The 21,571-nt window shown below is 47.2% G+C and overlaps 1 protein-coding gene across 1 annotated transcript in view; it reads right to left on the bottom strand.

The window, feature by feature from the left end:
• TNFRSF14 (TNF receptor superfamily member 14) overlaps nt 1–21,571 on the bottom strand; it is a 661,986-nt gene that overhangs the window by 6,575 nt on the left and 633,840 nt on the right. The window lies entirely within an intron of this gene.

The raw sequence follows: 21,571 nt of genomic DNA, 5'->3' as shown, positions 1-21,571 counted from the left end.
GTTCAGCTGTGCTAATGCTAACTGCTACCAGTTTGAAATCCGTAGATTTACTTCAAAATCTAGAACAGAAATAGCATACCTTGCTGGTCCTGTGGATTACAAGGCTGGTGCTGTTTTCGACTGGGTGCCCACTGGGACACTGCAGTAATCTAAAAGGTCAGAAAAAAGAAAGGATGAGAGGATCTCATCTAGACGAATGCCTCCTCATCATCAAATAATAACCCCAGTAATATAGGTCAAGCCGAGCCTACGGCTACGCTTACCTGAGAAATGAGGAGGACACTGCCACAGTCTGTGCGGCACTTACCGCTTGGTGAGCGATGCGCTCTGATATATACTTCCTGTTGCTTAGATCTCTGTAGGTGTGCGCGTGTTGCGTAACGTGTGCATTACGTCTAGCTCTAACCATTCTAGCATACATCTAAAGATGTGTGGCACCATCCAGTGCTCGTTACCGTCTGTAACCGTCTGTGTGCGTATGTATGCTACTAACCTTGAAGCATAAAAGGAAAAGAAGAAAAATCAAAATGTATTTAATCATTTAGTTGCTCTTTCTAAAAAACGAGAACGACCATATGAAGGTCATCTCATTGACTGCTATGTCTCTGATTGAGGCGAAGCACAGGAATCTTTCATTACATCCATGCTGATCAGGGCTGGAGGATGGTGGCCCAAACTAGTGTGGGATCCAAGACTGCATATGATATTAACGAGTCCAAGATGGCTCCTCCAGGTACCTGGATCCCTGATTCCCTACACAGTCAATGTTTGTTCAGTTTAGATATCAAAACTAATGCATCATAGTCCGAGACATTTGAATAATTGGTTACTCATCAGTACATAAATGACAAGATTCATGAATCCGGATGTGTGCATTTCTGCTGCCATACGCTACCTGTATGTTTACCTTTTCAACAATATCACCTATGTGTACACTTTAACGGCAATGGGTGCTGTATCATTCTCATGAAAGCAACAAAGATTACAACTCTAATCCTATATAACAGGATGGGGCTCGCTAAGCTCACTTAGACTACATATCTTATTGGAGTACTATACGTAAGTACATATGATGCTGTCCTGTGGACATTGACTTGAACAATCTGTGATCATGTTATGACATTTTAAGATTGACAGTGTTTCAAATTAACAACCTATGTCACATAGTTAGGCCCTTGCGGGCTTTTGCAAGCATTATTAGTTGGTGTACAAGTTTGGTGGGAAACATAATCATAAATTGATGTGATCCAACAATTGGGTAGTTTGAGGGCATCATGAAGCAAGACACGGGCAACAGAATTAAAGTTCAAAATAAAATGCTTTATTAAATCAAATGTCAGGATGGTAGAAGGCGTAACTTGCCCTATGCTAAGGTGGGATTTCCCTACCTAAATGAAACTAAGGAAAGTCTGAGTCAGAGTTCAACATAAAACCTATCCTTGCCCTCACAACTAAAGCTAAACCACGTTTAGGGATGTCAATAATCAAAGAAATAGTATTCAACACAAAATCTGAGCTTCTCCCAGCTCTTAGCTTCTTCTTCAGATTCCCTTCCCAAAGTTCAAGAATTTTCCACAAAAAGTCTCAATATTACTAAGTTCAAGACAATACAATTCCGCACAATCCTCAGGGTTCCCTTTCCCAAGTTCCAAACAACACAGTTCAAAAGAAAAGTGTTTTGAGGCTCTGTCCTCACGACAGAGTGTGTAGTTCCTCAGGTCTCAAGGTTCCCTTCCCCAAGACTTCAATACCACAGCTGATATTTGTTTCAGTCTTTCAAAGTTCAACACAAATGCAGGCCAGCTTGATCCTCCTCGTAGTTTGCATCACCAGCTTACTTGCAGTGCTTGTAGTGCTTCTTAGCAATATATTTTATGGATATATTTCACAATGTCTTTGACTTTCACACTTTGGGGTTCCCTGGTCTAGGCGCCGTTGTCAGACCACACGGTCCACCCATCACAGGTCGCGCAACCCAAATCCCAAGGCTCTTTAGCCACACAAGTTCTACTCCCGTGTACAGATTCACCTTCACTTGACTTCTCTTTGTCGGACTCTTGGCTTTATGTATATATTTTCACTTTCCTGGCCACTCCTTGTCAGCTTCTTGACTTTGTGATTATGTGTTACACACCTCTGTGCCAGTCTTTCACCTTTTAGCACTGTACTTATTCATAAAGTTCACTATATTGCGGTGGTCTAGTTCTTGCCCCACCTTCTGTGACATTCTTTCACACTTGCACTCTTTTGTAAAGATTGCGTTTAATTGGGTACTTTCCCTTTTATCTTTGTTCCGTTACAAGTTTTGCCCCTATTCAATATGCATAAATTGTTCCTGTTTCACATTGTCATTCACTTCGGTATTCAATATATTCATAGTTAAGGGATGGTTCAAGTTTTCGTTCAGCTAGGTGTTTAAAATACATATTTTATCTTTGGTTTGCGTTCTCATTCAATTCGGTATTGAACATGTAAATTGCAGTTTTATTTCATGTTTTCATTCCATTTGTTATCCAATAAACACTGTATGGCAGTTCATTTTCTGTGCACAGCCTTCCTGAGGCGCCCCGGTTTCGAGTGACCTCCCCGACACTCACCACCTTTGCATGTCCTCTCCGACAGCTCCTTCTGTCTTCGGTCTGCTTCTCCTGTCGGCGGACTGCCTCTTGCGAGCCCCGCTCACATTCCGTGTGCTCGCCTGCACATGCCGGGGTTTCAGCTTCCCCGACCGTGACGCGGACAGCACCCCTTCTTTCTTGCTTGCCGGCAGGATTGACAACATGCTTCCCAATATTGTGGCATCTTATTCTGCGGTATCCCCTCGAATGAACCGGTCTTGGTCTCCATAGCTCTTCGGGGCATCGGCCGGCATCCTGGCTTCCTCGCAGGCCCAACCACGGCCTCCTCTTCATGTCATGGGTCCCCTGCTGGTTTCACCCCCACAGATCTCCCTGTTGCTCTACCTGCTGTTCTTTGGTTCCCCATTTATACACCTGCAACCACTTGACAGGCTGCAGGTGTGGATTCCTAATTATATTTGCCTGACCATAGTCAAAGGGACATGCCTGACCCCTGTAAGAAACCTGAAGGTGTCTCACCCGCTAGACCCAGGGGATCTGTCATCCAGGTGGCCATCGCTATTGGATCCAGTTCCTTGGGGTGGACCAGTGTGGGAGTATCACCTGGATGGGGGTCTTCGGGGAGTGGCAATAGGACACAGAAGGGTGAGACGTGGTGTCCCCTTCCCTGTAACACCTTTTCCCCACCCTACCAGGTAGGATACTTGGAAACTCAACCCCCCCTCCCTTTCCGACACAAACACTTTCTCACAGACAGTTCATCGTGCGTGAGCAACAATGGACTAACGCCAGAGCCGTATACCTGTCATGTCCCAACACCTTAGTATGGCAAGATCAGGCAATTGCTAATGATTACACACACCTGACTCCCATCACACTTCCCCACACGGATAAAAGGTGGAGCACGAAAGCCCACTCTGAGCGAGGATGAGCACATGAGGAAGCAGCAGTTCCAAGATGGCTATTTAACATGAGGAGAAAGGCAGCGAGAGCAGAGAGGATTGAAAGGAGAAACTCTGACCTCTAGAAACAGCTATTTATACAAGCCTTGGAAAGTAAGAAGCCTAAAACAAGAAACGAAAGCTGAGCAGACCTATACTGTGCATCAAAGGTATCCAGAGCACTCCAATGTCCATAAGCCAGGCCAGGAGGAGCTATTGCTGATCGTAAGACTGTCCTTGGCTCCTGCAAGAAAGCTGTGCCAGTAAAATCAGCAAAGCTGGTGAGTCGGAGAAACCGATACAAAATCACCCTATGTTTGAACCAAGGTTGCAAGCGGCAACATTGTATGAAGAATTCCACAGAGGACTGTGTTTGAAGCACATGTGTTAAAGGGCGCAAACAAGTGAAAACTAAAGGAGTGAATGAACTGTTGAAAGCTCAAACAGATACCATATACAGAGTGGTCCGGCGCCAAGGGGGTTGTCATAAAGAAATCTTTAAATCGAAGTGGTCCTGCAGCCGATCGAACTAAAACATGTGCACAATCGAAAGTCTTTGATACGCATAACATGAATTACAATTGGTCCGAACCTGGCTGAGGGAGTCTAGTTGAATGCGAAGAGGGATCTGAGCCCGGCTCAGGGGGATTCGGGGTGAACCGTGAGTCACCCGAAAAGGAATAGTTTTGAAAATACACAATTGGTCCGAACCCGGCTGAGGGAGTCTAGTTCAATGTGAGGAGGGATCTGAGCCCAGCTGAGGGGGATCCGGGGTGAACCTTGAGTCACTCGAGAAGGAACAGTTTTAGAAATAATACAAGGAAAAGGGATCTAAGCCTGGCTCAGGGGGATACACGGAGAAACATCCAAGATTGTTTTAGTTATTTGAAGAAAGGAACTTTCTACATTTTTGTTTTGTATATCAGGCCCTCCGAAAGAAGAGACTTTGATGAAACAAGAGACTTGAGCACGGAAGGCCCCGATTCTGGAACTGGCATTATATCCTAGTACCGCAGACGCCAGGCTGTGTGCGTTGCTCAGAGTGAACCGCCTTGCTGAAAACGTGGGCAAGGGAGGCCAATGGCCTAAGTATCATGATTATCATTTTTGAACACTTCTTTTTTTCATGAACTACACCCCACACTATTTAAACTAGTAGTAAGGATTGGCAATATGTTATTTTAGTATATGACCTTTTATTTGACAAGACCCCACTAGGACTGCATTCTTTATTATTTGATATTCGTAGCATGCTCCCATCGTAGATTTAGGTTTAGGTAGGCGTTTATCAACCCTCTTTGAAAGTTAAATAAACACCCTTACACTGTGGTCCCTTGTGTCTGTCTTACTTTGATACCATGCCTTTCTTACACCCCCACAACTCTCTACAGGCATCTTCTTTGTCCAGGTACCAAAGTGGTGAAATGGAGTTTGAGTGTTTATTGCTCTTAGTTGCCTCTTCCTCATCCCAGTACTTTCAGGGCTCAAATGTGGGGAAATGAGGAAAACTGATTTACAACAGCCTATAAAGGCCGGCAGAAGAGTAGGTAAGTCATCAATAGGAAAAGGGGGATACCATGTCTTGCCTGTGGGCCCCCCACTCACAATCTCCAAGAACCCTCCACCCAGGTGATCCTCCCTCGCTTCTCCACCCCCAGGGTCAGGATCCAAAAGCTATGGCCTTACCCTTGCCACCTGGGGGCTAGGAGTGAGGATACCCTTAGGTTTCTCACAGAAGATAGTTCTGGCTTTGATAAATTTACTATGGGATATCGGCACTTTATCCTGATTGTTCTTGTTATGTACAATTCTAGGTCCTTCTCATGGGTGTCACCCCAGGTGATCTAGAGACTTGTTCAGTGAGTGAATTTCAAGCCTTGTAAAATGTTAGGAAGGGCACCGATGCACACAAGAGCAAGGTGTTGCTTCGTACACACCGTTCTTTTGTTCCTAAAGCGTCATCTTAATTTCGCATTGATAAAGAGATTTCTCACCACATCTTGATCCTGGACTAGTATTCAGAGGCAGAAAAGACTGCCCTATCTTGATATGCCCAAGGCTCTATCTTGAGAGGACTAAGGATACTACGTACTGAGTGCATTTGTCACCTAAGGTGGCTCATCGTCAGGTAATAGGGCTTTTAATGCTTCCATAGCCAGAGTCGGTTCTTCCATTCTTGAGGCTCACCAATTTTCCAAGTTGCTTCCTCTAGAAGGTCTGCACATTTACTTGTTATGAGCTAAGTCTGCATCGGTAGCCTACCAGAGGCACATTCCTACAACAGATATCTATAAGTCAGCTATGTGGGATTCCTCCAATGCTTTTTGCAATCATAACTTGGTTGTTGGCTTCAGGGCTGACGATAATTTGGAACATCAAGTTCTCGGGAACTTGTTTGGTTGACTATCATCTTAAGGTTCATTAGCATGGATTTTTTTTTTATAGTTTCCACTACCTGTACAATTATTCAAGTGCTTGGGAATCTCCCATAAATAGGGAGAAAGGGTTATGGGATGTGGTAGTAGGGAAATGTTACTCCCCATAGTGACTAAGTCCCTTTTCCTTGATATATGCTCCAACTGTCTCTGCTAATAAGAGTACCGAGCTACACTCTGCTAAAGGGACTAGCGATTGAGCTGAATTCATGTGCAACGACCACATGTGTCACCTATGTCAGGCAGTGTGCATGTGTGTCACATTATGTTTTCAGTTATATTGATGCTCCACATCAAGTTTCAGTCCTGTGCCCTTCGCCGGATAACTTTCTATAAGTACAGAAGAGAGGGGACTATGGACTAGGAGTACAGTAGTCACTACATGACTACATGGAGTGCACTGCACTGATTTGATGATGCATAACTAAATTAAGAGAATGTGGTGAAAGAACATAGGAGCAGAAGAGGCGTATGGGTCCTCTTCCTCTCACTGATAGACTGGTGCCTTCAATGCCAATGCAATACAATAGCAATACAATAGCAATGTTACTTTAACTGTGGGGCATGGCCAAGGGCATAGCAGCTGCTAATACATTCTAGTTCTGGCCTTGTTGGGGCTGGGGGAGAGGGCATCAGTGAAAGCACTGCCCTTAATGACCTCACACCTTTTGCTATGATGAGTGCATCTGGTGATACCAGATGCACCGAGTTGACCAAAGTTGTTGGGTAACTGTCTGTGTATTGTACTGGGTGAAGCTTGGCTAATCCCCCTTTTGGTCTTCTCTCCACCCTCACTTCCAGATTACATGTTGTAGATGTTGCTCTGGACAAATTAAGTGGCTGATTACATTTAGAAAGTATGAACCTGGCAGACTGGATTTGCTATGACTTAAGCTCGCTCCACTTACTGGTGACTTGTCACTTCTGAAACCTGGAGGAATCTGTGATCCACCACAACATCCAGTGAGATGATAATCTCTGTAAGGATGTTTCTTTGGACACCATGGATTTATGGGCTCAGAAAAAAACAGCAGCCGTACTAAAATAATCTTGTTGATGATCGGCAATACCCATATGCAAGTATCTACAAGATACAGATGTAGAAAGAAAGTATTGTTCCGTACAAAAACAAAAATGGCACTCTTGTTGCCATGTCAGGCAATGGGTGGGGGTAAAGGAGTATTTGGTAAGGGGGTTAAGGAAGGGGAAGTAGTTCACAGAAGGAACTCATGTGATTTATAATAGAAAGCAGAATCTATTACAAATGTATGCATTCTTAATGTTTATAATTGATGTAGCAATATGCAGATCCAATATTGGAGAACATGTCTGTCCCATCTCATTTACTAAACAGGTAAACTCAATATTCTAGAATATAACTGGAAATTATGTATCTATTAAGCAGGAGGACATTTATTGTTTTTTTTAATCCAAAACGGAAGGGCCAGGTGTGTCGAGAGGGCTATACATAGAGAAGAAGTGTAACCCCCCTTGATTACAAAAGAAATGGTGTACAGAGACCAGTTCCAACTGCTAGTAGCCTCTGGTATTCTTGGGTGGATTGTTTAATAGACCCAACATATCCTATCAAGATTAAATTGCTGGAAGTACACACACATTCAAACATAAATCTGATCAAGTGAACCTGCACTTAAAGGAAACCTAAACTTGAAGAATGGTATTCATCATGCCTTGTTGCCTTTAATTATATTTCTCATTGATATACATTGTAATGAACCATTGCTTGTTTTAACAGGTCAACCACCTAATTATTGACTGACATAGGGCCTCATTATGAGTGTGGCGGTCTGGACATAAGGGTGCCGGTAGCAATGTACCGGCACTGTTTCTGGACCACCACACTCCGAGTCTGCAGACGGGGGCCGTTCTGCCCGGCAGGTCAGATGGCACCCTCCTGCAGAGTTGTCACTGAAGCCCTGGCACCGTTAACAACGGCGCTGGTGCTTCTGTGAAGCCATTCCCGTTGATCAGACTCCACGGGAATGGGGATTTACAGAATCCACCGCCGGATATCCCGGGCCGCCGGGACTTGTAATGTCCTGGTGGCAACGGGATATCAGGCAACGGATTTGGTGTTACCAGGACAGCAGCAACACGCCGGTAGCACTGATGGGTTATCACCGTCCTCGTAATGAGGCCCACAGATTGGGAATTGGTTTAACTTTGAGGAAACATGAATGTGAGAGATTTGTGAAAGATAATGTGAGGACATATGTTGTTACAAGCATCTTGTCAATGCTCGGAATGCATTACTGTATTATGGATCGCAGAAACTCGATCCTAACTAATGTGAATAAAATTGAGAGGTGGGAATCTAGACAATCCTTGAAGAATAAGATGTTCCACTAGTTACAATCAAGGGTGGAGCCTGGATGCCTTTGAATGCAAGATCTTAGATTTCTTCGCAGGACTCGGGTTAAGCGTTGGTCCACAGAGGACACCGAATGTATTATTATAGGCAGTGGATCTAGTAATATTCCTGACTTCCTGAGTCATTGTAAGATGTGTGGATCACTGGATTCCAAGATTAAGATTGTTTTAGGATATTCCTTTTTATAGGCCTGTGTGGTGTATGTATATGTCTTTTGTTTTCTTTGTTTGTATTATGTGTAAATGTGCACCTAGATGCCTGCAGGTTTTTGGTGCAATATAAATTGAAAACACTTTTTTTTTAAAAAAAGTTACCAAATAGTATTAAGTCAAGTAACTAGAAAGTGACCTGTAAACCATAATTGTAGTATACATACATGTTTACTAACTGCATAGTACTGCTCTCAAACATGTGAGCTTCTGATATCTGCGTTGTTATGGGGAGACTACACAATGGTACTTTTAGGAGGTGTGCCTTCCTCCTGTCTTTGAGATTTTATTCCTCTTATACACTTTTATAGGGGCAGGAATTGACATATGGCACATATAAAAGCTACTAGTTAAGTGGATGATGCTAAATATGTACAATGTTATGTTAGCAATTGGCTACAGTTGTAGGACAATGGTCAAACTTTTAGCAATAACATGATATGCAAAGAGATCTCAAAGCTTTGAAGATGCACAGTAGTGTTTAGTCCCAAAGAATAAAATGTGTACAACTGAAATGCTGCAACTCATACAAAATAAATCGGCCAGCTGTACCTCTCATCCTTTGTGTGTACACATCTCAATTCATAGAGTTGCAATGCACATACACAGATCAGAGATAGTTTGTTACTATAGCAGACCAGCGCTGCTACTGTATCATTGAACTAAAAGCAAGAAATTGTAGGATTTTGGAAGAAACTACATTTAAAAATTTGAAAATGGTGGAAATGAAATCTTTAGATGAATCTATTATAGTGTTAAATGATGGGTTGATGGCGTGGATTCAGATAACTGGGGTGCCTTCTGAAGGGCTATCTCTTAATATACCTTCAGGGTTGTACCCTGCCACCCATTCTCTTTGCTCTAGTTTTGGAACCATCTTCCATGTGTAGCTACAGAAATTGCCAATCGGGGGAAATAGTCTGTGGTTGATTAGAATTTGTAATGTTCCTCTTTGTGGACAAAATCCTCTAATATTAAACAAATCCTTGCATATTTCTGAAGATTGTTTTGACATAATAGCAAGTTTCATAAGGATTTAAGGCAACAGAGTCAAATATTTTCCCATTAACTTAAGGGAGAAGAGGGTTGGACCTCAACCATCACTTGGGGACAATGGCAGAGGGGAAAACAATGATCTATCGAGCAGTGTGAATCTTGAGGCATCTAACTATAAGAATATAACTTTATGACAATGCTGAAAGCTTAACATTTATTGAAGCACCCCTTTCAATTTGCCTTGCTCCCAGTTGCAGTGCTTGAGTCTATATAGAAGGAGATGCAGTGCAGACAAACAGTTTGTCTAGATTGAGCAGAAGTCAGTGTTTGCCAGTTAAGCCATTACCTTGCTGTAGTAGCGAGGTGGTGTTCTCTTCCCAAGTATCTTGAGGCAGCCCAGCATAGGGTGCTTGGTGATCACATGAAAAATTGTCTAGGCTGTTATGGGTCTTTCCTCACATACACATTGCTGTTTAAAGTTAGCGATCTCCTATGGATCCCAATAAAAAAAAGCCCTGAAAACATGTGTTTAAACACAAGGTCAACATTGGTATGTTTTCCATATGACTTTCACCATTGAGCTTGCTTTGGGCCAACACCTTCGCTTAGACAAGTGGGCCTAAACGCTATACAGAAATGGTCTAGTTAGGGTCAGTATAGTATCTAGGTGACTGAGGGGTATTTCCTTTGAAGACATGAACCTGAACCTGAAGGAAGGTTGGTAGAGGATAGAATTAGATTTCTTATATTTCTGTGGTAAAATGGCCCTGACATACAAGCCCCGGAAAGAGAAGATGTGCAGGAATTGCAGAGGATTTCATACTTCAGAATCCATTATAGATATAATCTGTAAAAAGTGGTCAGACCCTGCAAAGTCAAGGGGGAATGTAGTTGGGGAAATAAATATTGTAAGGGTGCAGAGTACGAGACGCGTTTGGGCAAAGACTTACTTATACGCAAAAGAAGAGAAAACCTACCTACCCCTAACTCTAATAGGGGTTTCACTGCCTCAAAAAAATACTAAAGAAAGGTCAGAATGTCCGCAGCTAAAAGATCCACCGTCATGTGTCAAAACCCAATGTCTATCCCTTGCACTTATAACCAAAATAAATTGGATTTGTCTCTTCTGAGTCCAGACGAATGACTCCCTTCTTCTGGACAGGTATAGTTCCCAAGGTAGGGGGAATGTCTCCCTTCCCCAGGCCTTTCTGAGGCTTGTATTCACATTTCCGCAGAGTAGGGGTCTGTCTCCCTTCCCCTGTCCTTTCTCAGACCCTTGATGATCCTCTCCAAGGGTTTAGTTGGACATACCTAGTATACTCACCTGCGATGTACTGTCACAAGGAAGATGTATGTCTGAGGAACTCCTCCTCAGTCACAGCGGATCCCTTGACCCTGTATTTGTCCAACTGCTTTTCCTCCAGTATCCCTGGCACACTTCGCTGCCCGGTATACTGGTTCTCCACTTGAGGGCCCTTGACCCTGTTACAACGGCTTGTCGTTCTTGGGTCGCACACCTCTTCCCAATGGCTTCTCGTTCTCGGGTTCCAGACCCCTTCAGATTGGCTTTTCATTCTTGGGTCCCAGACCCCTTCACATTGGTTTCTCTTGCCCCCCTCAAGGTCTCTGGGCTGTCCCATACCTTCTGTATGTGCTCCCAGTCGCTCACCACAGTCTCAGGCTGCTACGTGTCTTCTGATGGTTCTTCGAAGTTGTTACCGTTTGCGCACTGCCATACGCATCTCCCGAACACTTCCTGTGAGCTGGGCTGTGCATACCTGCTTGACCATCTCTAGTGACAGTCTTCCGCACTGGGAGCCTCAGCCTCATCCAGCTTTAGTGTTTCAGTCTTCTCTGGAGCAGGTAGAGATGTTGTAACTTCTTGCGCCACGTCCTGGACAGCAGCTGCAGGATCAGCTTCTCTGCCTGCGGTATGGTACCTCCGCTTGCGGTGCCTTCGTGAGTGACTGACACACAGGTTAGTCCCACTTCCATCTTTAAGCCACTTGTTGCTTGAAAGCTAGACTGCTCAATTAGGTTGTGTGGAGGCTTCTTTATTACTCTGTACCTCCTCATCGCAGTAGGTTGTGATGAAGGGCCAATGGAGTCAACCCTACTCTTCTTCGTCCTAGTACTAGATGTGTTAGTGGTTTGACACATGTACTTAGCGAAGCTTGCAGAATTAGAGGACGGTAAGGAAGAAGCTGGGAAAGAGGTGGGTGAGTATTGGGAATACCGCGTTGGCCCATGATGTCCTCTCTGTATTCCAGAGGGGAACTCCCTCCCCATGAGATCCTCCTGCTGAGTACCACCCCCAGGGGGACTATTGGGTAGCAACCTCACCTCCCTGGCCTCATGGAAAGGGGCTGCCCTTGGGGAGAAGAGATGACATCACAGGATTCGTCACAATATGCAGAAGGAACTGAAAACCAAGTTATGGGATAGAATTGGCAAAGTCCTATTACATGTTAATATTTATAGGAGGAATGTATGAAATTTTGCAATTTCGTGAAATTGTGAATTTACTTTTGTTGATTTAACTTGATTAAAATGACCTTACTGTCCTGGAAGACATCGATTCATTTTAGCAATTTCATTATGATTCATTTTAGCAATTTCATTATCCAACTAGGGTAACCAAATTACAAGGATTCTCTTGGGCCTTTACATCTTTCAAAAAGTTGCTGATTTAGCATATGCATCCCAGAGTTGTACACAAAGTGGAATCTAAACCAGTCACCATCTTGGTCTACCCTTCTCCATTACTTTTCGTGCTAGCTATTAAAAGATTTTCTCAACTTCGGTATAAAAGGCTCCTACTGACATACAAAGCGTTGGGGCATGAAGCAGGACTCCTAACACCTGTAACCCTTAAATATACACCTCGCCGTGGTTTAAGAATCCCAGCCCTTCTTATCCTGCAATGTCCCGCTAAATGTTCAAAACCAGCAGAGTTTGGAACAAGTTACTTACCTGTAACTGTTGTTCTCCAGCATGGGTCTGGCATGGATTCAACTGCTCATGAATATTCCCCGTCGTCAGGCTGGGAATCCTCGGTAAAGAAAAAATCAGTTTCAGTTTTGTTTCTGAACTGCTTTCTACTAGAAACCAATCACTGGTCTCTGGGTCATACTGCCCCCAGCCAATGACTGCCCTCTACCCAAGCCCCTCCTCTGGCAGCCATCTTCATATTTGGTAGCACGTAAAGTGGCAGTAGGACCAAGAGAAGAGCCGCAGAGGGGTAGGCGGGAGGGTTCGCATGTGAATCCATGCCAGACCCATGCTGGAAAACAACTGTTACAGGTAAGTAACCTGTTCCTTCTCCATCATGGGGTCTGGCATGGATTCACATGCTCATAAATACAAGAATACATAGCAGTACACACATGGACAATCACGGGAGATGGCAGGGCTCAACATTAAGCATTTCAACAACTCAACATTAAGCATCTCTTACCTCCTCACCAGGCTCACCTTCAGGCGAACAGGTTGCGCAGCACTGCCTGGCCGAATATGGACTCCTCCCTGGAATACCGGTTGACGCAGTAGAATCTCGTGAAGGTGTGCGTCGACCTCCATGTAGCAGCCCTGCAGATGTCAAGCAGGGGCACACCAGACAGGAACGCCGTGGTAGCGCTCTGGTTGAATGGGCTATCGGACGGCCGGGCCACGACTGTTGCATGATGCAGCCGGAGAGCCATCTCGAAATGGAAGCCTTCGAGAGGGCATTCCCTTGGTTCACAGGTCCAAAGTTCACAAACAGTTGGGATGTCTTCTGAAAACTCTTTGTGCAGTCCACGTAGAACTTCAGCGTTCTAGCCACATCCAGCGAGTGCAAAGTCATCTCAGCCGGCGACGAAGGCGACGGGAAGAAAACAGGTAACACCAAGGGCTTGTTGAGACGGAAGTCCGACGGCACCTTGGGCATGAAGGAGGGGTGCGTCCTCAGCACCACCCTCATCTCGTGGAATGTCAGGTATGGAGGTTTACAGGAGCGGGCCTGGATCTCTCCCACTCGTCGTGCGGAGGTGATGGCCACAAGAAACGCTGTCTTCCACGACAGGAACTTCAACGGTGCCGAATGCAGAGGCTCGAATGGCGGCCCCATGAGCCTGGTCAGCACCACATTGAGCTCCCACGCCGGGTCGTAGCCTTCACCAGCGGGAATGATCGGAACAGTCCTTTCATGAACTCCATCACCAGGCGATGAGACCATAGAGATGACCGCCCCGGAGTTCTGGTGTAGAAGGAGATAGCCGCCAGATGGATCTTGGCAAGCGATAGCAAGTACGGCAGCACTTGAGAGAACGTCCCAGGGGAATGAGAAGGCCTCGCCCATTTTCCCCCGGCTGGGGAAACCTGCTGGCGAACCTCCGGCACTTGGCGATTGTTGCCGTCACGAATAAGTCGATCTGGGGATTGCCCCATCGTCGGAATAGGAGATCAACTTGATCCCGCCGCAGTTCCCACTCATGGCACAAGCTCTGCTCCCTGCTGAGTGAGTCAGCAATGGTGTTCTTTATTCCTGCCAGATGGAAGGGTACAAGGAACATCCCTTGGGCGATGGCCCAGTGCCACAGATCCTGCGCTTCCTTGGATAGGGTTGGGGATCTGGTGCCCCCCTGCTTCCAGATGTAGAACATCGTGGTGGTGTTGTTGGTGAAGACCCTTACCACGTTGCCCTTGAGGGACGGAAATAACAACCCGAGGGCCCAGAACTCTGCACTGAGCTCCAGGACATTGATGTGTAGTGACCTCTCCTCCGGGAGCCAAAGGCCTCTTGCGTGGAGATCTCCGGTGTGCGCCCCCCATCCCTCCAGGGAGGCGTCCGTCGTCAACATCTCCTGATGTGCCGGGGTCTGGAAGTCCATGCCCGCCGCTAAATGTGTGCCGGTGCCACACCACCGATCGCTTGGCGGAAAGTCTCATTGAGTGAGATCCTGTCTACAAAGCTGCCCGCCGCTTGCATCCAATGGGCGTCGATGAACTCCTGCAATGGTCGCATCCGTAGCCTGCATAGGCGCACGAGGTAGATGCACGAGGACATAATTCTGAGTAGGGACTTGATGGATCTCACCCTGGCCACGTCCATGGTCAACAGCCGCTGTATCTTGCCCAGGATGGCCTTCGTCCTTTCCTCCGACGGCAAAGCCAATCGTGCCACTGTGTCGAGTATGGCTCCCAGGAGCAGGGCGTCTTGCGATGGTACCAAGTTGGATTTCGCGAAGTTGATCGAGAATCCGAGATCTGTGAGCAGTTGGATGGTCTTCGCTGTGTGATCGACGGCAAGTTCCCTTGACTTTGCTCGGATGAGCCAATTGTCCAGGTAGGACTAGACGTGGATCCCCTGCCAGCGCAGCCGCGCCGCCACTGGTGCTAGGCACTTGGGGAACACCCTGGGTGCCGACTTCAATCCGAAGGGAAGGGCCTTGAACTGATAGTGTCGCCCTTGGACCACAAACCGTAGGAATTTTCGATGTCCTTTTAGAAGGGGGCAGTGGAAGTAGGCATCCTCCAAGTCCAGCGATGATAGGAAGTCGCCTTCTTCCAGCTGTGCCAGCACGTGCTGGAGGGTGACCATCTGGAATTTCTGGGACTTGATGTACTTGTTTAGACGATGAAGGTCCAGGATGGGTCGCCAACCGCCGGTCTTCTTCCGGACGAGGAAGTACCTCAAGTACACTCCAGAGCCTCTTTGGGACCAGTTTCATGGCTCCCTTTCTTAGCTTTGCTCGTACCTCCTGTAGTAGTCGAGTGATGTGGTTTTCCTTCCTGGCCACAGGTGGAATATGGGGACACCTTTTTTGAAATTCCAGAGTGTGCCCGCAGGCTAGAGCATCCAGCACCCAATGGTCGGTGGAGATGGACTCCCACACGCTGACATATTTCGCCAGCCAGCCTCCCACTGGGGTGCTCGGGTGGGGGCCCGACGCCACGGCCGGTTCAATCCTGTTTCATCGCGGCCTTGCCGCCTTGGCCTCCTTGGCGACGACGACGGGATCCTCCGGTCTTGCCGCGTCCTCTGTAGGCTTCCTGCGACGAGGAGCGGGCTGCTTGTCGGTACGACGAGGAACTTCTGCCGAATCCTTTGGAGGCACCTTGCTTGCCTCCGGAGTTCTGAAAGGACGGCCGGCGTTGTTGAAGAACGCCCAAGGCCCAAGACGTCTCGGTGTCTGCCTTGATGGCCTGCAGTGACTCGTCCACTGTCTTGCCAAACAGGTTGTTCCTGTCGAAGGGCATGTCCAGAACCCTGGTTTGCATATCCTTGGGGAAATCGGTGGCCTTGAGCCAACCGCACCGGCGAAGGCAAACGCTGTTGCCCATCTGGCGAAACCCGGTGTCGGCGATGTTCCGTGGCCACCGTTATGGCGTGGTCCGAAGCCACCTCACCTCCTTTAGGATTTCCAGGGCTTCAGCCCACTTGTCATCCGGGAGGAAGTCCAGGAGCGGAGCGATCTTGAACCACAGCTCCCTGTCGTAGCGTGCCACAATCGCGAGGGCGTTGGCCGCTTTAATCGTCGTCGCCGAGATAACCCATCGTCCCATGGCGTCCAGCTTCTTCCCCTCGCCATCCAGGGGGGATGTAGAAGTTGAGGGTGTCGCTCCCGCCGCTTTCTTCTTGGCCGCCGTGGAGACCACTGAATCTGGGGACGGCTGTGCTCTGAGGCACATGGGGGCAGAGTCCGGACTCAGTACTTCTTCTCGTACCGGTCTCTCTTAGCGGGAGCCGTGGCCGGGTTCTTCAGGAGTGCCAGCCTCTCATCCCCGATGTCTTCCAGTAACGGGACTGAGAGGACAGTCTTCCTCTTGGCCTCCCGTCGTTGGTAGAGGAAGCCCTCTTTCTTCTGTTCTTCAGGGCAGAGCTGGAAGAGCTCAGATGCCCTGGCGATCATGGCGTGGAAGGAGACAATTTCGGTTGGGGCGGGGGAGGCCCGGGGAGGTGGTGATGGGAGGTACATCCCGTCATCGCCACCGTCGTCGTCCGTCCCCATCTCCGTTCTCGTCTCATCCCTCTGAGGAGGGGATGGGGGTGAAGGCTGGAAGGGGGAGGAGGATGGACTTGTCCCTGCTTGTTAGGTGGGCTCCCCGACGGTCCAGGCTCTGGGTCGTCGGTGGGGGGTAAGGGCATCCTTGTCCTTATCTCCGTACACAGGGCCTGTATAGCCATCAAGATAGCTCCTGAATTGTCCCCTGGTACGGGTACCGGCTGCAACGGGGCCAACAGCTGGGGCGTGGGGCCCTCCGCGGCCCTATCTTCCTTGTTGGCTCCCACGTTGCTCTCTTCGTCGGCCTCTTCGGGATTCTTCCCGCGGGCCCTGGATTCGTCAGACTTCCTGTCCAAGATCCTTTGGATGCTAGCCAACTCATCCTCAGAGTTGGTATCCATGTCCGTTATGGCTACCGTGTCCCCCCCTCTTTCTCCTGCTGGGGTTTCACTGGAGTCTTCTCGATAGGCTGAAAAGAAGATTCCCTTTGGTTGTCAGGGAAACTCTAGCCCCTGGAGCCTTCTCCACTGGTGAAACCTCCGTAGGTTTGGCCAGGGTTGCCACGACTCCTTCATTCGAGGCCTTAGCCGGGTGAATCAGGGCCTTCACGACCTTGGGCGTGCGTGAGGCCTTCACCTTGGGGGGAGGGTCACCGCCTCGCTCCCCCTCAGCTGTCTCCGTCGGGATCGACCGGGGCTTCTCCCAAAGCTTACCCGGGTTCTCCGACTTCCTCTTCCCCAAGTCAGAGCGTTGGCTCCTAATTGATGGCATCGGTGATAATGCGCCCTGCCTGGCAGCCGAGGAGCCCGACCGATCGGCACTCCCAGTGCCCGCAGACTCGCTGTGCTTTGCCTTTTGTTAGGCCCCTGTCACCGGAGCGCCCTCAAAGGTCTTAGAAGACCGCTCAGACTTCTTCCTCTTCTCACCAGCCGCTGGGCTCTTCCCCTCCAGCCAGTTGGTGAGTCGAACGCGACGATCCCTCATTGTCCGTTCTGATATGTTCTTACAAAATGCACAGTCCTTCTCCACGTGCAATTTGTCGTTGTGAAGGCAGTAGAGGCAGCGAGAGTACTCATCCTCCTTAAAGACGTTCTTTAGTCCGCATCCAGGGCAGCTCCTGAACAGCTTGCATCCAACAGGCCTCATGCTTCCTTTGTCCTGGGCCATGTCCACGCGGGGTAGGCCTCAAAGATCTTCTGGAATCCTCTGAGAAGAGATGCCCTTGAGGGGCATTGAAAATTCCGAAAACGGGTCCCCGTTGACCGGAAGTAGAATCAGTGGAGCTTGAGGCTCGATTGACCGAAAATATAAGAGTAAACTCTTCGAAAAAACGCAAAATGCAGTAAAAGCTCGAGAGCTACAGCACGAGGACTCCCAACACTTGAACGTGCGGTAAAAATCTGAAGATGGCTGCCAGAGGAGGGGCCTAGGTCGAGGGCAGTCATTGGCTGGGGGCAGTATGACCCAGAGACCAGTGATTGGTTACTAGTAGAAAGACAGTTCAGAAACGAAACTGAAACTGATTTTTTCTTTAACGAGGATTCCCAGCCTGACGACAGGGAATATTCATGAGCATGTGAATCCATGCCAGACCCCATGCTGGAGAAATTATACTAACTCTTTAAATGATTGTTTCCAATAGCAGCTTCCACCAGCTAGTTATTTTTTCCCTTACTGTATGATCAGGAACAGATGAAATTTGCCTTAATCGTTAATAGATTATTTTGATATACGACAGCCCACTGGATGTCTACCACCTCACTGAGTCTTAATTTAATCACTATAATATGTCACTAGAAGGGAGCCAGGCTGTCACCAAATTGGAGGATAGACTTCTAGCCCATTTACATCTCTACTTTATCTTTCACACAGTCTGTTCCTCACACGGCTACCCTAGCTCCTAGGCCTGGCAGTGTCAGAATTTCTAATTTGGACTTGCTTGTATGAAGGTGTACATCCGATCCTGGGGCCTGCTAGAGCACATCTCGAGTCCATCACACAGCCAAGCACCACTTTTTATACTACTTTCTGTATTTTTAGGAACTGCCTCACATAAATGTTCCATTCACCTCTATAAATGCTAGATCACATCCTCTTCGTGACTGCAATCCTGATCTGTGATCCCCACCTTAGCTGTATCTACTTGCACACAAGAAATCTCTAATGCTTTAGCTCTTCCTTCATCTTTCCGCACCTCTGTAGCAATCCCTTCTCTCTTATCTGCACACTCTTTATCCCCCCGCTTCTCCCGTTTTTCCTTTTCCTCTGTAGACCACGAGCTAGCCCAGGTACCGCAAAGGGGGTACAATACTCCAGTCAAGCCTCCATGCTCTGAGAATACTATGGCGCTAAATTGGCACTGTACAAAAGATTTTTAACATAACACAGGGATCAAAATAAGAAATTGATAACTAAGAGCTAAAAGTAGCTCTTTGTTATAAAACACAATTCACTGAGCAGAGTTTCTTTCTGGAGAACAGGACATTAGCATTATTGTGGAGGTTGTGAATCTGTATCATTCACATCCAATGCATAGTCCATGACCCAGTGGTTGGTCCTGAGTATTACAACTTGTTTACTGCAGTGTGAGCCATCCACGGGGGTTCCTGGAACATTAAACCTGTACTACATGTACAGACTTCCCACAATACGTCTTCCAGGTTGCGCACTCACCAGATTGTTGTTCTTCCACCATCAGTTCAGACAGCGGGGTGCGGAAAGGAAATGAAGGAGGCAATGGTTCTGATCATTTTCAGATGGAATATATTTTGGCGCTAGCACCAAGGGATCCAAATAAGTAAACAAATAAAAATGTATTTGTAGGGTGCACGTTCACCGCTATAGGGTTATCTTGGTGCTATTGACAGATAATAGATGCTTTTTTTTATAAAAACTGATTTTTGCGAATTTGAGGAAATGGAAAATACACCATTTAAATTCTACCCTCAATGTAATTCCCCTGGTTAGATAAAGAAAGGGTATGCAACCTGTGCCTCCCGTGACTACAAGTTGAGCTTATGCTAGGTTTACAAAATGTATAAGACTAAAAAGCAAAAAAAGTGTTGGGCAAACTGAGCCGTAGGCAGACACATCTGAGGTGCTTCAGCAGCAGAAACAGCCCGGTGCTTTAGAAGTTGCTTCACCATCTGGCCTGGAACATGACTGGAAGGGTTCTTAAATTGAGGACAAGCATACCTGTACTGCTTGTGATGTAGAGCAAAGGTCTTCCCAAGTGGTGCCTAATCTAGGCGGGGCGACACAAAAAAGGCCTAGGAAAAAATCATGGTGTGCTCAACACTGCATAAATGACACCTGAACCCAAGGACACGCCCGTACCAGAGGCCGCAAAGCATGTACTGTGCTCATACACATTGTGCCGAAAAGCCAGAGCCGAAAGGCCTCGAAAAGATTGCTGCTGAAAAGCAAGAGTCAGAAACTTTACACCAAAATCCCATGCCACAAAAAAAGAGCTGAGCGTGTTCATTGCTGAAACCCCGCATGGACCCCAAAAGGAGACATGGTATTACACAGACGAAGGGTTCGCCCATTCAGCATCAACAGGCTCAGGAATTCTAGGGGATACACCCAATCGGAGAAGGGGTCACTGCATACCTTGCACAGCAGGAGGCACAGAGCACTGAAGAGCTTGTTTTCTTACAACATCAAAAGTATGGACATACATTATGCAGACTTAGAAGAGCACCTGCCCATAGACACTAGGGGCACAGACAGATTCCCTGGGGATGTAAATCTTCCAAGAAGTGAATACATAATCATTGGCAAATGTAAAACTTGTGATGCAAGAACGGGAAGCAAGGGTGGAAAGGAAATGTGGGGGAAGAAATTACCACTCACGATTCCGCTGGATTGATGAACACTTTCATAGTAAAGCAGTAGCAGACACATAACCAATGGCAACACAAGACTTTGGCGCAAGTGAACCGCCGCCCTCCTGTGCCCAGGTCTCTTCTACCAACATGAATACATGAGTTTCAATGGAAGGGGTGGGGGGGTGGTCTCAGCCTGGCAAGGTTACATCTTGCAAGTTTATTGCTGACCGAGAACACACCCTCATTATACGGTCTTTTGATGCCAGCTGCTCTCTGCAGTGCTCGTTAGTGTGAATATACTCCCTAAACCTTTGCACCCGCTCTGAGGCAGGCAAGAGTCCTTGTAATATGATGGCTTCTGTCAGCTAACGCCGCCTTTCAGTAGGAAAGGCGAGACCAGAGAACACGCTTATCTATGCCAATAAGGATATCTGCAGGGGTGTTGCTAGGTCTGGAATAGGTCTGGGGCTACGCTGGGACTCGGGGCTGGCTAACCTTTTGGTTGTAGACCCTTAGCTTCTACCCGAGGCTACAACCAAAAGACCCAGGGATATAGCCCCCTCACCCCCGTCCCAGCAACGACTCTGGATATACGTCAGAAGCGTGAGCAGTGAAGGCGAGCATTCTTTAGTGGTGGGCAAAGCGCTTTTCTAACGGTGACATGCACAATAGGCTAGAGACAGTGATTTTTGGTTTAAACGTTTCAAGTGGTGAACAGCCTATAATAGTGCACAGTGAGCTTTTAACAGCGGGTATATAAATGAGAATGCCTCATTTCTTATTTTTCCTCCACAGAAAGATATGCAAACAGACACGAGACACTTTTTCTACCCCTATCTTTTTTGTATTTTGTAAAGCACATGCATGTGTAATGTAGCGCTTCAATGAGTACAACAAGGTCGAAGTACACATCTTTTGGAGGCAGATTACTTGCCCAAGGAACACAAAGATCAGCCATAAACCGTATGGGAGGCATGCCTGACAAAATCTTTAAAATCCTGCCAGGCATGCAGGTCTAGTAACTTACTTTTTGGGGTGTGTGACTCTGCTTAGATTCACATTCTTTGTATAGTCTGCCATCTAGTGGTTTGCTCGCAGTATAACTCTTTTTTGCAGGGTTGAAAAATAGGGCATCGACAGTACCCTTCACACCATCCCTATCCTACATCTACAGGGAACCATAATCCCTGGTGTTGAGGTCCT

The sequence above is a fragment of the Ambystoma mexicanum genome, chromosome 8 (assembly GCF_040938575.1).
Source record: "Ambystoma mexicanum isolate Mex_15411 chromosome 8, UKY_AmexF1_1, whole genome shotgun sequence".
NCBI classification, from domain to species: Eukaryota; Metazoa; Chordata; class Amphibia; order Caudata; family Ambystomatidae; genus Ambystoma; species Ambystoma mexicanum.
The sequence above is the reverse complement of the archived record's forward strand: the minus strand, read 5'-3'. Positions and strand labels throughout refer to the sequence as shown.